Below are 17,623 nucleotides of genomic sequence, written 5' to 3'. Positions count from 1 at the left end.
ATCTCTCACATCCATAACACAACCTCTGGGTAAGTCTGGCTTTTCCACAGAAGATCTGATCCCACTAATTCTTTAGGTGTTTCACTCTCTGTGGCTAGCTCCTAAGTAGAACCATTTTATCTTCTAAAATCTTTCATGGGAGGAAAAAAGGATTGAAATCATAAGCTGACCCAGGCATTAATTCAGCACAGCTGGGGACATGCAACACTGCAAAGATGAGGGAAGACAAGGAGAAAGAGATGATCACCTCCCTCTTCTTGCTATCCCAGACTGGCAGGAGGCCAACCTGCCTCTAAGAGTAAATTAGAGCAACATAAAAAAAATCTCTGTTCCATCTGAGGATCCTAAGGGACCCATATAGCTAGCTCAGCCCTTCGTGTCAGCCCACTAAATAGATCAGGAGTGTAGATTACATACATCAAAGTTCCTGATTTATTTTACCTTAAGTAATAACAATTACACATGTTCCTCAGACAAAACAGTATGTTCCGTATAGCAAATAGGAGTGTTTCCCTAGCTCAGTTATATTTTTGCAACCAGACTTTGGAAGAATCACTGAATATGCTCTTATCATCTTATACAGAGAAGTAAAAAAACCGACGCTCAGCATAACACTTACCTGATAGGCAGTGTCCTTGAGCAGCAGCAGATGTACATTGATAATAAAATGACAGGGGGAAGAAACTATAAATAGCAGATCCTGATTTGCAATCTCTGTGCTAGTGTAAAAGCATCAAATTTCTGATCAGAAACTATTAGATTCATATTAGATTAGATCAAATTCCTGTTAGATCTTCACATCTCAAGGTGGATGAAAAAATGTCACTAGAAAGTGCAGGTACTACAAGCCACATGAAGCAAACCAAGGAGAGAAAAAGGGTAAAAGGGATAGAAAAAGAGTGAGAAATGGTTGCTTTGCAAAATCAAACCATTTTTGACAGTTTTGCTTTCCCAAAACATTGAGACGAGGTCTCCCACTTTGTTTTTTGATTTTTTATAATGTTGTTTTACTCAAGAGGTCTTGCTTGCACAAGTGCTTGTGAGTTAAACAAAAGCTTTCAATCTAGTCCAAAGATAACAATGAAATAATATGTGAAAAAATAGCAGTGGTGTTCTCAATTCCTGAAAATATCTTAGTCAATTGGAACTTCTTTTTAAAGTTTAAACTTCTGGTATACTAATAAGGGGCTAAATGAGAAAGAAATTTTGATACCGTGGAGCAGTTTCTCTCATGAGTGACTATGAGAACATTTACCTGAAAAATATCAAATACTGCAAAGATGCCTAAAATGCAGAAATAAAAGCTTGCTGCCAGAGATGTGCTAGATGACGATGATAATAAAAAATAAAATAAATAAAACCCCAAATGCTAAGTCTTTACTTTCCTACCATGAATTTTCAGGCAGGACAACTCAACAGGAAAGCTAGACATTTCTGTTTAACACATTTCTAAGTGTTGCAGAAATAGTGCCTACCATGTCTTATTTCAGTTTTTAGAATATCTACATATTGGGATTCAAGAGTTGCATACTGCAGCTGTATCCAGAGAGTCTTGAGGCATCTATTCAAGTCAAAACACCAGTTCAGTTTTCCCTATATTCATTCTCTTACAAACTTAGCAGATTAGCAGCTCCACATTTTTTACATGTTCATAAGAGGAGTAAATAATTACTCCGTATTTCAGATTTTTTTGTGTGTGTGAGAATTATTTAACTACAGCTATGTAGAAGTAGAAACAATTATTTATTTTTGAACGATTCACTTATTCAAGAGAACTAACTTTTATCTGCACAGTCAGAGAACAGAAAAACATGGTGTGGGGGGGAAAACAAACAGTTGCCAACACAATACACAATGATGAAGTACTAGAAAAATAACAATGGCTTTCATCTTTTAAAATGCAAAATATTTTGTCTTATGATCCCATTATCTCCACAGTAGGCCAACCCTGCTAGCTCTTTACTTTGATTGTTTCAGGTTTGAGCTTTCATTTTAATGACAGTAAGAAAACACAAGTCTGGCTTCCTTAGTTTGGAGCTGCAGGGCCGCAGCGGTGCTGCTGATCACCATCACTCCATCATGAGTTATGAAATAAAAAAATAAGATGACAAAAAACCTGGAGATTTCTTTTGTATGTGGTCTCTTTGGGGTCTTCTGATACATAAAGGCCAGAATTACGGTAATGGCCAGAGCAATAATTCACTCGTATCTTTTACCCTACCTTAACTTTAAAGTTGGGAATCTTATTTTTCTTTTCATTTTAATTGAAAAAAAACAAACAAGCCTTTCTCATGGGCTCTGTGCTGCTCCCCTTAGTCAAGCAGAGCTTGAAAAAAACCCTCTTCCTTGATAGACTAGAATTTAAGTTCTGGGCAAGCGTTGCATCAATATTTAACCTCATCGCCCCAGGGGGTAGCTGCAGCCTGCCTGGCTTCCTGGCACAGCTCAGACCATGCCTGCCTCTGCTGATGCTCAGGCATAGCTACCTACATATCGGCTACATATCGGATCAGCCCTGGGAACGACTTTCAACAAGACAAGAGGGCACGGTCTTAAGTTGTGCCAGGGGAAGTTTAGGTTAGATATTAGAAAGAATTTCTTTACGGAGAGGGTGATCAGGCGTTGGAATGGGCTGCACAGGGAAGTAGTGGATTCTCTGTCCCTGGAGATATTTAAAAAGAGACACTATGACTTAGTGCCATAGTCTAGCAACCGCAACGGTGGTTCAAGGGTTGGACTTGATGCTCTCTGAGGTCCCTTCCAACCCAGCCAATTCTATGATTCTATGATTCTATGAACAGGTTCAGAAAGTGAGGTTTGGAAAGCGAAGAGGAATCAGCATTTGGAGCCCTTCATTCATCCTTGCCCTCTCCTGCTTGCCGTGCTTCCTGCAGGCCCTAAGGTGCTCTGGTGCTGGGCACTGTTGTGAACAAGAGTGACAGTCACTTCATGGTATCCCTAAGAAACTGCAATTTAATTTCCCTGCCACCACCATACCTTGGGTGGCCCCGTCTTCCCTCGCCTAGCTCTGCCTCCCTGCCCGCTCAGTGGAAGGGCACATGTGGCAGGGGATAAGATGTCCAGATGCCCAGCTTGGGACCCGGAGGCTTTTTCCACGTAGTGGGGATATGGCCAGGTGGAGCAGGATGAGGATGTACTGCTTCTCAGCAGTGACAAACACAAAGCCACCCCTGCTTCCCAGGACGTCCCCCCTTCCTTATGCATCCTCTCCGGAGCTCCAGCTACCCCATCCCGGTGCTGAGCTGGGCAGCGAGGCGCTGGGCAAGCAGAGGGAGGGGTGAGAGCTTCATCTCTCTGTGCAGAAGGCAGAAGGAGGAGGAATGGTCCCAGCCTCCTTGCTGGGCGACCAAGCCTCTGTAGCTGCTTGCCTTGACTTGGGACCGTATTCTGATGGGTTTACCTCACTTGGAAGCCCACGGGTCTTAAAAAGCAAGCGGGCAAACGAAAAGCACAAGAACTGAAAAGATTCAGAGCTGTCTCACTGTAAATCTGGAGGGGGTTTTTGTTTGTTTATATTGTTAAGTAATGCAAACCTAATGTAAGTTTTGCTTTAGGGGAGGAAAAAAAAAAAAAAAGAAAGAAAAAATCAGATGGGAGGTTATTTAGAACGGAAAATATTTGCTTGTCTGTCTGCCTAAATGCTGGCGCAGCTATCTCTAGGCTGGGAATATGACTACGAATCCCATTTACCCCACAATAACGTTTCCCAGTGTTTCCAGTGTTCTCATTAGTGTTCTCATCTCAACACACACATGGATGTATGTAGCAATGATCTTTGTTGTGCTGCCTTGGCTGACATCATATTTTTCCACATGAACTCTCAGTGACAGCACATACGTAGGCTTTGGGCTAAATGTATAACGAGCATGAAATTCTCTTTAATGTCAAAATACGGCTGGAAAAGAAAAAAATAAAGTGGAAAGGTCACTTGGGGAAAAAAAAATAATCCTGAAACAATAATAAACATGACTTTTGCGGGCTGCTTCAGCCTTGCTGTCACCAACCAGGACGAGCCCACCGAGACAGACACCCCGGCAACATCCAGATAATCATATTATTGGCATGACATTAGCCATGAGGCCGGGGGGTGGGGGGCTGGGTGGGGAGTGGGGGTTGGGGTCTCCATAGCCAGAAAAAATTGCGGCGGCCACTTGCGAGCGGTTCTGCGGAGGTACGAGCCGAGACAGTGGCGGGTTAGAGAGTGAGGGGGGGTGCTGCACCGGGCTCCGCAGTGCCAGGGGGTCCGTGGGGGGAGATGGGGGTGGGGTAGCGGGCCCGGTGGCGGTGTCAGGGGGGGGATGTGTGTGAGTGTGTGTATTTTTGAGTGCGCAGCTACTCGTCGGTGCGCGGTAGCGGCTCGGCGGGGCACTGCGGAGCGCTGTAATGATGTCAACTTGTTATTTACTTTCCAACCCGGAATGACGGAGCAGGGCGAAAGGAGAATCAATCAGCCGCCGGGTGACCCTCCAGGCGGAAAAAAACAACGGGAGCCCGGCGCCCGCCGCCGCGGCCGGTGCGGGGGAGGGGAAGCACATGGAGCAGGGGCCGCGTTGCATCATCCGCCCGGCGCCGGGCTCCGCGCTCTTCCGCCGCCCCGGGATGGTGGGGGAGGAGTGTGGGGGTGGAGGTGGGGAACAGGGACACACGGACACGGGGGGCATGGCTGAAGAGCAGCGGTGTTTCTGCCCGCGGGTGTTGCATTTCTCCCCCCGCCCCGTAAGCAATAAAGGCGTTTTCTGCTGATTCACAGCAGTGGAGGCCCCTGGGCTCGCCTCCCCCACTCCCAGTCCTGGGGGCTGCCCGCAGCCTGGCCGCTTCGCACCCCCCATTCCTGCCCCACCCCCAGGCCCGCAGAGCGGGGGTGATGGTGGTGGTGGGGGAATAGGTGGAGAGCGCCCTTTGTGTTGCCCCGGGGAGCGTTGTACCTTGCCCGCTGCCGTGTGAGCAGCAGAACCCAGTATCATTAATAATAACATTAATAATATAATAACATGAACATAATAATAACGTTTCTTTCTCTCGTTTATCTGCGTGAGGGCTCGACCCTTCAGCCCGTCTCAGTGTCGGCCCGGCCCGGCCTCTGCAGCAGAACCGGGTTCGGTCAAACTTAACGCTACCGATGATAAACGGTGATAACGGCCGCGGGCCGGCGGGAGCCCGTGCGCGGGGCCCGGTGCTTGCGGGCGCCCTACGTGCGTGGCGAGCGGGGTGGGGGAGCGGCCCCACCGGCAGCCGCCGGGCTGGCACAAGGTTAAGGCCGCACTCCCGGGTGGGAAGCGGGAGGGGGAAGGGCGGAGGCTGTTCCTCCGTGTGCGCAGGGGTGTTGGTTTTGCCACCGCGTTGTTGTCGCGGGGAGAGGTGTCCGTGGGGTTGTCACTACTAGCACAAGCGCACCCAGAATAACGCGTGGGAGCGGGTGGCGGGAGTCACCTGAGGGCGCCCCGAGAGCCGGCGGCGGCGGCGAACGGGGGCAGCCGCCGCCGCGCCCCAAGCTGCTTCGTCCCTGTGTGTGCCTGGGGGTGTGCGGGACCCCGGGGGGCAGGGCGCGGCAGGTTGTCCCCACACCCCGACCCTCCTCGCCGCACCGAGCTCGGCGCCTCTCGCCCACCCCCACCACCCCGGTGCCCCCGCCCTCCATCTCCCTCCCGCCCCGGCGCTGATAGCAGCAGCGGCGGCGGCGGCGGGCCCCGGGTGCGGCCGGTTACCCTCAGCGCCGCTCCCGCCGCCGCCGCGCGCCCGCACCGGCCCCGCCAACCGCCCCCCGCCGGCGGAGCCGCGCCGAGCGGCGGCACCTCCTGACCGCCATTCCGCCCCAAAACTTTCCGTTTTCCCCTTCCCACTCTCCGGGACTTCCTTGTGCCGCCTGTGTGCGCGGAGGGGGAGGAGGAGGCGTGTGCGGCGGCGGCGGCGGCGGCGAGGGGGGATTTACAGTCTCCTCGCAGGCTGGCCGGGACCCCGGGGGAAGAGGAGTTGCACCATGCGCGGCAAGTGAGGGAAAGTCTCTGCCAGCGCCGCCCGCAGAAGTTGAGGCTTTCCCCCGCCGCCCGCGGGAGCTGTGCCTTTAACGCCCGCTGAGCGAGGTGAGTTTCCGAGGCGGATTATTCATCCTGGGGACCCTTTTTTTTTTTTTTTTTTTTTTCTTCCTCTTTCCTTTTTTTTTTTTTTTCTTTTTTTTCTTTTTTTTTTTTTTTTTCCTTTTTTTCTCCCTTCTCTTAAGCGAACCGAGGTGACAAACGTCCTTCTCCGGTGCAGCCCCCCGAGTCGAGCATAGCCTTGGGGCCGGGGCCCACTGCCCCCCGGCCACCCCCACTCCCCAGCCTGCCCTGGCTCGTTGTGTTGACCCGCCCGGGGGGGTGGGGTGGGGTGGCCTTCAGACGCTACCTGTTATGACGAAGTTTTTTGAACCCGGGTGTTTTGGGGTCTGTTTGTTTTGGGGGTGGGGGGGATGTTGCTGGTTGGATTTTTTCTTTTTTTTTTCTTTTTTTTTTTTTTTTAGGTGTTTGGGGTTTTTTTGTTTGTTTTTATTGGTGTTTTTAGCGCTGGGCGGGGGGCTGTGTGTGGGGCTGCCGTTTGTGCTTTCAACTGTCCCCCTTCCCCCCTCCACCCCCCATCAGAGCAGTCCGACCCCGGGGGCCGGCGCTGGAGGGGTGGGGGTGGGGTGGTCAGTTTCTGGAGCGGTTCTCTACTTCTGAGATAGTCTTTTAATGTGTTTTTCTATTTAAAAATAAAAAAAAAATAAAAAGGAGAAGTGCTCGAGGGGGGTGGGGGGGGGAATGAGAGGTATTCTCGCTCAAGTGTGGAGTTTGCAGAGCCCGGGTGGGGGAGGGGATCCCATTCATCGCCAGGGCTTGAATCAGCAGCGGGCGGAGGGGCCGATCGCTCCCGTACATCGAAGTTTCCTTCCAAGTAGGTAAACAAGTGAATCCCCCCACTCGCCCCCCCACATCGTCCCCCTAGGTGATGTGTGCTGCTGCCAGCCCCGTTACCGGCGCTGCCGGAGGGGCGGTGGTGCAGCCGGGGAGCCCCCCTGGGAGTGGGGGAGGAGGTGGGGGGCTGGGTGCTGGAGGCAGGGAGCTGCGGGGCTGCAGAGACCTGTTGCACAGGCGGTGTGTTCCCGGCCGACGTGCCCAGACTCGGTGGGGTTCCTGCAGGGCAGCGGGAGGTTGGTGGGCACCTTTCACTTGGCTGCTGTCACCTGGCCCGTGCCTGTTCCCCATTTTGTGGTGGTGCTGGTTTAATCTCAGCGGTTGGTCCGGGATGTGTCGGTTTGGTGCGGTGTGCGGCTCAATATTGGTGTGGTGTGATGTAAAGCGAGTGACCCTTGACCTATTTAATGATACGTTGTTGGGTTCTCGAGGAGACATCCTGCACAGTACAGAATGGGGAAAAAACACAAAGCCACACCCGAAAAGTTGGGGTTGCATGTTAATTTCTCGAAGTCGGTGTTTAGACTGAATAAAAGCTTCCTTTTATGTTGTCTTGACATGTCTCTCGCTCTTCTCCACGAGGATTTGTACAGCGTTTTTCCTTTCTCAACGCACACAAGTCTTAAAAGTCTGCATGTGTGTGTGTGTGTTGGTGGGGGAGGGGAACCGAACTGTCTGGTGTCTGGAGCTCATTGAGTGTTTCATGGAAAAAGAAAATATTGCAGCATAATGTTGCAGAAAAATGAAATGCTCCACTGAAAAGAACGCTCCTCAAGTGATGATTTGAATAAAATAGAGGATAAAATTAAAATTTCAAGACTGGTTATTTTAAGCTAATAGTATGAAAACAAATATGTTGTGCCAAAGGGAAATTGGAGTGTAGGTAATAAATAAAAGGTCTTTTCTCATGACAAATATATTGTAATATTTTTCTTCCTTAGCTTATTTATTAGCAGTTTTTTTATCTGAAACTGCTTGGGTGGCGTGTGCAAGCCTAAACATAATATACCTTGCTTATACCTTGCTTACCATGTGGCTACACATGTGGGATTTAGGCCTCTTCCTGTCCTGCAGTTAGTGTACTGTCAAATACAGACACTGGGCAGGTTTTGAAGCAAATATATTCATTCTGTGGTAGCAGATGTTGCTGGCAAGAGAGCAGGGTTGTCCTACTGGGTGTCAGTGTTGGTTTGGGTTCTTTTTTGTTGATATTTTTTTTTTTAAATTAAACAACTATGGATAATTGCAAAATCTCAACAGTGATAGTAAAAAAAGAAAGATTTTCCACAGAAGGTTTGTAGAGGGGGTGGGTGGGAGGAAGAAGGAAAATAAGAGGGGGAGGATGCTATCTCTTTAAAAATACATTGAACCCTTCTTGGACTATACACAATAAATGGTACAAGTGGTGGAGATTTGTGCATGGCTGTTGTAGTCATCTCAGTTTAACACCTTCAGTGAGCAAACCAACAACCAAGGTTATTTTTTCCCTCCCTAAGATGAAAAGCTTTGTTTCAGAACCAAAGAGGATTGAACATTACACATTCATGTAAACACTGGTAACTACACAACTGTGTCTCATAGGTACGTTGTGTAGGACAAAAAAAAAATCCTCCTTTGCAGATAAGTTGTCATCTGATTACATCCTCTGCCCTTCCCCCACCTGATGAAATAATATAACTCCAATGTTGTCTATCAAGCCACTGCTCTGCGTTGTGCTACTGGTTCTTCTTTTCAGTGAGTGGCAAGTATCCTTCATGCTCAACAAGAAGAGTATCAAAAGAGCAAAAAGAAGTTAGGTATAGGGGAGGGGGGACGTGTCTGTGCTTGCAGTTGTAAGGCTTCTGCTCTGCCAGTTTGTCCTGTATCGGTTCCTCTATTTATTTACAGATGGGATTTTCATGCTTCCATGGCAGTAGGGCCAGAAGTAGACCTCTTGTCCTCTTGCTGCCATACCTTGTGTAAAAGCTTCCTGAATGGAGGATATTCCCCTGGTAGCAGCAGTCACTAAAGGCCTACATCCCTGAGCTTGGAAGTGGCAGAGGAGAATGTCCTTGGGCGCAGAGGGGATGTTGTTTCTCAGTAGGGAAGCTAGCAGTGTGGTACACTTCAGAGGTAGCGATACGCTGGATTAGTTTCATGATGGAGGCTTCAGCCCGGCAGTGGCTATAGGTAGGGCGTGGGTGCGTGCTCCAGTGCCATTAGCTCTTGCTGTTTTCTGTTGGCTTCTGTTAGAGACTAGTGTTAAAATAATGCTGTAGTCGATACTGAACCAGCGTTGTTTATATTTTAGTAGTGCCAAGGGGCTCCCATTCAAATCAAGGCCATTTTGGGAATATTGTGGATGATGGTTCTTGCCCTGAAAAGGTTGTAATGTGAGTAAGTGAGGGAGACAAGAAGCCAGGAGGGTAAATGGTGGGAAAAACTGACTCAGGGGAACAGCAGCTGATTATAGTGTGGGAGAACAGCATGACCTCAGCTGGAAGGAGAGAGGAGAGTTGTTAACACCTGGCTGTGCTGCTGCTGATACATGGGGTTGCTCTGCATGCAGAGGTTTTGGGTGTCCCTTTGCCTGCCTGACGTGCTGTCTGTACTCTGCATTCTCTTTACTCTGCATTAACTTTACTGTTACTCTTTTAATTCCCACTATTACTTTATATTATGTACACCAGCCTGCCTATAAAATGATCAAAGTTTTCTAACTCTCGAGGGCAGATTCCATTTTTTCATGATCTTCATTATGAAGCAGGATGGAAGTAATTTTGTAAACTTTTTCTCAGTTGCTAAATTAAGCTACATTCCCTCTTCCCCTCCCTCATTTTGCCTATTTTTAGTCAGGAGGAAATAGCTGACCTCTTTACAGCAAGTACCCAGACCCCCTGGGTGCCATTTATAGGTTTCAACCAAATGGCCTACTTGGATAAGTTGGTTGAAATTAAACAAAAACATTGGAGCTATGGCTCTATGTAGAACTAACAGCCTTCCTGACAATACAAAATTTGTCATAACAAATGTCAAAATGGAAAAAATGGGGTTATTTTTCTTCTCTTTGGTAGATGGAAATATTTTTATCTGTGGTTGTGTTTTGTTTTGGGGTTTGTTTTTTTTTAGTTTGTTTTTGTGGCAGTCTAGTCATTCATATAATGGAATATAATTTAAGAATCATTGATGGCATTTTGTTTTATAAAGAAGCCTCCTGAAGTTAGTATAAAAGCTAGATGGAATTGAAGAAGGATGCTCAGTTTCATAAGGCAGGGTCATCATTTCTTCTTCCTGTGTAGAGATCTTATCCTAGCAGAGATTTACAAGTAATAGTTACTAATTTAGTAATTCCATAGAAATATAAAAAATTGCTTCTGCAGGCTTACCTGAATGCAAGTTGGATACATGGATAATTTTGAAGGTTAAGGAGCACAGGCATTTTGTATCGTTAGACATGTTTGTATTCAGTTTAAGTGATACTGATGCTTTAAAAATACTTGACTCTAGAAGTAGACATTGGATTTCTCCATTTGTTGCTTGAGGAGAGAAGAGTTTATGGGTGTATGTACAGTCTGTATATTGCCTCTGTAATCCTCTGTCCAGGTACCAGTCACCAGACCCTTTCTTTGCTCTGAGTTGTAGATATGACTGCAGTAGGAAAAGAGGCTTGGGGGGTAAGTGCATCTGATGATTTGGCTTGCATTTTTTAAATTTTGTTGACTATATGCAATAAAAGGGGCATAACAGTGTTTAACCCCATTTCTTGATCTGTATTTGTCAATGGCTGACAGTCAATACGTCTGCTTTCCCTATTTAAATTGGAGTTCATGTAAAAATCATAATTATATATGAAGTTAGAATTTTATGCCAAGAACCTCATGGTATCCATCTGGTAAAAAAAAATCATTTTAATAGTACTGTAGTATGTAGAAACAATTATTTTAGTATTTGAACTAAATGTATTGCATAAATACCATTTGGCTTGGGTGTTGAATCTCACTTTCAATGTGAATTTGTACAGTACACTAAACATGTGGACAAAACAGTTCTTCTTGATGCTTAGATGACATGGCTGTTGGCCTATTTATGAACAGATGAGTTGCACTAATAATGTGTAATAATTATATACGTACTCATCAAAATACTTTTGTCTAATTAAGTGCTGAGTTTTATTGACTCTTTGCCGCTGGAGGGTGGAACAAAGCTTTTTAAAAGGCACTGTTCTCCATTAATATGTAACGGTTTCTCTATACGTTGCTCCGCTGCCATTCAAAACATGATTGCATTTACGGACCTAAATTTCATCTGATCTGCTAATTATTAGTTACACTTTAACCTCCTACTTCTTTGTAGTGGGGTTTAGAATGCATTTTCTCACATAAGATCATAATTCTGTTAGGTGGAAAGATGTGGTTAACATCAGATGTGATTTTTTTTTTTTTGCCCCTGATTGAAACACAACTTTCCCATACTTGCAATACATAATTAATGCAGCAGAGAAGCAAGGTTTTCCCTTAGGCATTAAAATACTTGGAAAGTATTTCCAAGATTTCCATTGTCTTCAAGAAAACAAAGAGGATTTTCTTTTGGTGGATAGATTCCTGTTGTCATTCTGCAGAAATACCTTTGTTGTGCTCCTTTTTGGAGGCAGCAAACTGCACTGGATGTACAACTTCAGTTTCTGCTGTGTAGCACTACCAGCTCATCATTAATCCTCTGCCACTGAGTGGAGACTGAAGAATATTCTCCAAGTTCAAGAGTGAAGCAAAGTGTTTATGGTTTGTATTTCTGAACAGAATAATCACGTTATGATAGCACCGCTGAAAGGAAGCTGTTGCATTATTATGATTAACATGTATGCAGCTGTTGTTGCATTTAATGCTCAGAAATGTCCACTGGTGAGCTTGTGCCAGTTTGAACATGACTCTGTAGCCTACAGCAAAATCATTGGGAAGATATTCTTCCAAAATAATTGATCTTCATGGTGTATGGTTAATACATACACGAGCTTTTTATAAAGGGAAGTTAAAATACATATTGTTTGAAAATCCATGTATGTTGATAACTTACAAATAGGAATTGTTATAATTGTATGATAGTTGCAGAGTCATTTAGCAGCTACAGGTCGCTTGTTGTCTATGCCAGTGGGTGTAGTTGGTACTGATAGATGATACATGAGTGTTCAGACTCCTATTCATATTAAGACTTTTGTTGGTGCATCATTTCAGTTGGGATTGCTGAGCAGTAATCAGTCTCACAAATATTAATTGGCTAAAATGAACTACAGTGGTAGTATGCGGTATGTGTGTGAAAGCGCACAGGCAGACACACATGGAGGTAGCCTTCAGTAGCCCAAAAAGTAGCTTTGGAGAAAAAAAGAATCACCTTGAGGTTGGAGAGTGGTGCTGGAGCATGGTGTATGAAACCCTGGACTAGCATGTGCTCAGGCTCCAGTCAGCAGCACCTGAGGTGGTGCAGAGCCAGCAAATGACTGAACCAGGCTGGATGGCAGCTACTGGGAGAAGGCAGAGGTGCAGCACCCTTTAATTGTGTGCTTGCTTGCTGAAAGGTGGCAAACTTAGGAGTGGGTACTGTGCTTTTACATCTGGCTGAGCATGGTGAGAGCAGGAGGGGACAACTGGGGTACTGTCTGTGGCTGGGGGATACATTCAAACTTCAGAATTACAGTATCTTTTTTTTCCTCCTTTTTTTAAACATTCCTGTTTAGTTTTTTGGTTGCTGTTAGGAGTAAAATTTAAACCCTGATCTCAACAGAGAGATTGAGGCTAAATAATTGCCCTCTTCTTGAGCATTCTCCACAGATAGAGTTGAGCTTTGATGACAAGGTAGGGGACAGAATCCAAGCACAAACAGTGGCTGTTCATGTTGTGGGGATTAGTTTCCAAGGATATCTATCTGGTGCTTTTTACAGTCACAAAAGCAACTTAACTCTTCTTGTGCCTATTTACATGCACACATGAATTAGACCTCTAGGAAGTTATTTGGTTACAGAATTGATTGAAACACATCAAATCTTTTGATTTTTTTTTCAGAAGGCATTTGTAATGCTGCCAATTATATGCATTCAGCTCTCTGTAGCTTAATTTTGACTGCTGTTTTTTATTTTATGTTTTTGAATTTTGTCCCTTTTTAATGTAAGAATTTCCATAGTTTTATGTAGCTAATGTAATTTACTTCTGAATTTATTGATTTTTAAACTAAAATAATGTAGTGGGGAGAGCACAGAAAAAAGGCAGGCCTGAGGATTATTCTGATGAGGCACACATCTTTCTTCCTATCCCAGTTCTCCAGATGAAAGTAAGGGACAGAAGCAGGTCCATTTTAAACAACACTGTGTTTTTCACAAGACACAGATTTTTTTTTGTCATTCTATGAAATGGATTCACGGTTTCTTTATTTTCATTTTGACTATTTCTGTTTTTTTAGGCTGATGGTGTTATAATTCATTAACAATGGTCATTTGTATTTGTAGGAATCTGGTTTTATATTAAAAACCCAAACATGCTTAGGTCTGATAATTCTGCTTGTATCAGTAAGTATCTTACATAACCAGTTAATTTAAATGAGCCAATTAGTTTAACAGTACTACATGACAGTGTGTCTTAAAAATTCATCCAGCTTCATTCTCACAGGATTTTATGTGCTTAAAAAAAACCGTAAGGCAAGCTGCAAGGATGTCCCTAAATACAGTATCAAGAGTGGAAGTAAAGAGTCTGTTAATTACATACAGCTCCAATTTACTAAAGCATTAACATAATGATTGCTTTCACTGCTGATGAACGTGATCAACTTTTCTGGGAGACCACCATCATGGTTTGCTTGTAATGCTTGGCAGAGATTAAGTAAAAAATAGAATGTATCTTAGGCCCTGATGGGCAGTTTACAAGGAGGAAGAGTAGAGTAGGTTACCTCAAATCTAGACTCCACTGGGTTTTAATCTGCTGGCTGTCAAGTAGACAATACAAATTTTTTAGGAATTCTCTGAATCCTATGGTTTTTTTTCTTGGTTAAGATGGCATGGCTTCAAAACACTTACTCTTGTGCATTTCTTCAGTGTTGTGATCATAGTATATTTGGTATGTGGTTAATTTTCTAGTATGTGTTAGTTTGTGGTTATACCAGTAGCTTTTTCATTGTGCCTGAATTTCTAATGTTTTGCGTGCTTGTATGCAGATGTGCTTGCTGCTGGAAAATTTTTATTTTAAATTTTGTTTAAGGTAAACAATATATTCTTCATGGCATCTGTTACATTACCAACAGCCTATATTTTGGGTTACAAAACCACCTGAGACATTGAAAGGTTCTGCATTTTCTAATGGCAATGTGTTAAACTCAATTATACATTGTCAGTTTGATCATACTCAGTGAATGGTGGCTTTGTAGATAAGGTTTTGTGCATAGCAGGTGTTTATGTACATGGAGTCCAGTGTGAAAGAAAGAAATGTCATTTCCTATTACTAAAAATATATAGTTCCTGTACATACTTAAAAAGTGTCAGATTAGTTACAGTAAATACTTCTGGAGGTGTTTGCTCCTCTAGTCATATTGACATGAGATTATTTTGAAGTACAGCATTTCCTTTTTTTTTTTTTTTTTTAAAGTAAATTTGAATATATATCTCTTAAGAGAAAAAAAGATGTTTCTAAACAATAAGGCAATTGATAGGACATTCCTTTCCACATCTATAAATGAAATGGCAATCATTTATCTGCCTACCAAGCTAAAGAACTACTATGAAGATTTCATTAATGACTCCTTTTGAAGAACTTTTAAAGATCAAAACATGTTGTCAGTTTATTTTGTTGCTACTTTATTAAAAAGTGTGAATGTAAAATGCTACTTACTAAAGTACCATCACATTTTCCACAAAGTTATAAATTAGGATAGCGAAGTATCAAAACAAAATTATGAAAAAAAATTATGTCCCCTTTGGTGGTCAGTTTGGAGTTAGAAGTAATGATTACTCTCATTTGTTAATCTTCTGTTAATCCGCAGGTTAGTTCTTGGCTCACAGAGTTGGGTTTAGGGTATTAGATTGCTGCTGAACAAACCTCTCTTGGGCTTTTCTGATGTTTTTGTAATTGCTGTTAATTTTTTTTTTTTTTTTTTTTGAAAAAAAATGGAGTTTGCAGTAAAGTTTACGAGTTTTGTTTTAATGGATATTTTCTGTGTTTCATAATTTTTCTTTTTGTCAGCACCACAATACACAAGTAATGCCAGCAAGGACAGAGTTCATGATAGATTGTGTTCTGAACATTCAGCAAATCCTGTTATAGCTGTGGTCTGATGCTGCAAAAACGTATGTGGTGTGTGCAGGAGACTTCCAGGATCAGGCCTTATGTGATGGCAGCACAGATTCTTGACTGATAAGTAAACATTTCTGAGGTTTTTTTTAAAGTGACAGATCATGTGCGTGGTTTTAGTTTTGTCCTGACGGTCAGTACTCTTGCAATGAAGCAGAGGCTGTCTTGTCCCTCTCTTTCCCTTAGCTCACATAAGTGGTCTTTTTTGTATTGCATAACTTCCATGATCTGTTTTGAATACCATTCTTATCTGAATCCTCACAATGTTCTTTGAAGTTTCTGTAGCTGAGAAACATGAAGTTGCGATTTAGAGCCCAGTTGTTTTAATGTACAGAAGCTGTGTTGAAATTTACTTAGGCTTAACATTTTGTGGTGTAAGGTGAAAGACTTGAGCAGTTTGAGGCTGCAGACGCATATGCTGAAAAGTGACCGGCTTAGGTGAATGGTTAGAATCTATGATTTTTGTCAGTCAGGTGCCCTCAGTTTTTCAAGCCAGCCCACATTAAATGATCTAAGAAACTCCAGCAGCAGCCCTCCATAAAACAGCTGGCAAGCAGTGGCAGGACACTGTCATCGTTGCCTGTCTAGATTGTATTTTGTCTCAAAACTATTCTGCCAAGTGTGACCTATCATTTAAGAGCCCAACATGTGAGATCCAGCACCCTGGTGCTTGTCTTTTGGGTAAGGGATACAAATGCCCATACCCTCTGTCAAGACCACATGTAAGCTTTCCTATGCGCTGTCTGACACACCCCACGTGTTTTGCATTGGCCAGAGGCTGGAGCTGTACCTTCTCTTATCTGTTCTGTGATGAATCTCCACAGTCTGACTATAATGCTTTGTGCAGACCACAGAACCAAGTCCGCCTCAAACAAGTGGTGAAGGCCAGCTAAGCAATACTTTCTGGAGGTATGAGTCCAGCAGCTGGTTCTGTAGCACCGGGGAGGCTCTGTTGGAGTGCAGAAACCTGCTAGTGCAGATTGCAGCCCTTCATCCTTCATGTTAGATGCTGGTTATAGAAATAAATATTTAAGTTCCACTGCTCCTAAATACAAAAAAGAACCCTGAAATTGGTATGTCTGTCTACTGATGATGCGGTGTGTTTGGTTTTTAATTTACTGTTCTTCTCTGGGTTGGTTGCTGTGTATTTGTCAACAGTGATGAATAAGGAAAATTATGCAGAAGGAGCATTAAGTTTATTTTTCTAACCTTAAAAATACATTTTTGGACTCAAACTTTTATTTCATTCGATGACTCAAGCGTTCTACAGATAGTTATTTTACATAAATATACAATTATTTATGTTGCTAGTGTTGTCTTAATTGTTATTTTTGTCTTTGTAAATTATTGTTTATTTCTCTGGTCTCAAGTGGAGCAAATGTCTTGCCAGCCTATTTAATGTGATAACGTATGTGAGAAAGCATGCCCTGTGGCCTGTAACATCATTTATGTTACTTGCCAATTGCCGCAGTCTTTCAATTTCTGTTTGTATGCCTTACATTTGGTTGAATTTCTTATTGATTTCAGCTGTTTGCAAATATTCTACTGACAGATCATTTTCTTGTGTCTTTGAGCCAGAATTTTGCCCTCATTAGTCTATGGCTGTGTTCTTTTGAATGTTAGCCAAACGCATTCATAAAAACGGGAGAATCAAAAAAAGCAAAAGGAAAACCATGAGCTGTGTGACCTATCATTTGTAAACAACATTATGAAACTGCCTTTCAATGTTCAACTCTATACTAATTTTTTTTTCCAAGTTTTCCCTTTTCTCTGAGGTTTTCTGAGCTTCCCATCAAACACAGTCAATTACTCAGATGTTTTAGTTGCTTTATTTTTTTTTTTAATGTGTGTAATACGTTCTTGTTTGGTTTGGTTTTGGAAACTAAAGCTACTAGGTAAATATCAGCAGTAATATTTACTAGTTGTCTGATTCTGTAGTTTCAAACTTGGGAGCTGCTAGGGGATACATGAACTGTTTTTTTGAGATCTGTGGGGGGAAAAAAAAAGGAAATTACTGTCATTCTGTTCAAATTCACTGCACAAGGTATCTTTATCGGTCCACAAATTTAAGGAGATTAAAACCCACTGATATAATTATATTGTAAACTTTTTAAGGATGTGATGATATCTATTTTTATGACTTACTGCTTTGTGGGTGTATATGCATCATTATGTAAGTAATAATCTTTGTTTTTCTCAGAAGGTAATTTATACCAACATTAAATTTTGGCATCAGCTTTGTTAAATTGGGTAGATTTTTATGAAAACATCCCTTTTCTTTTGTAGGGCTGTGATCAGTATCCTCTGAGAGAACACAGATCTGGCAGTTTCTTCGTTGCACAAAGAATAATCTAGAGAGGAGCATTTTAATTC

General features: G+C 43.4%; 1 protein-coding gene across 2 annotated transcripts in view; it reads left to right on the top strand.

The window, feature by feature from the left end:
• Positions 1-5,770: 5,770 nt before the first annotated feature.
• Positions 5,771-17,623, top strand: part of TBL1X (transducin beta like 1 X-linked) — a 201,411-nt gene continuing 189,558 nt past the window's right edge. For both annotated transcript variants that reach the window (XM_030446191.1, XM_030446170.1), the window contains exon 1: positions 5,771-6,101. The gene's annotated coding sequence lies outside the window, so the exon portion shown is untranslated. The remainder of the gene's footprint in view (positions 6,102-17,623) is intronic.

Source organism: Calypte anna, chromosome 1 (genome assembly GCF_003957555.1).
Source record: "Calypte anna isolate BGI_N300 chromosome 1, bCalAnn1_v1.p, whole genome shotgun sequence".
Classification (NCBI taxonomy): Eukaryota; Metazoa; Chordata; class Aves; order Apodiformes; family Trochilidae; genus Calypte; species Calypte anna.
This window is presented reverse-complemented; position numbering and strand designations above follow the sequence as displayed.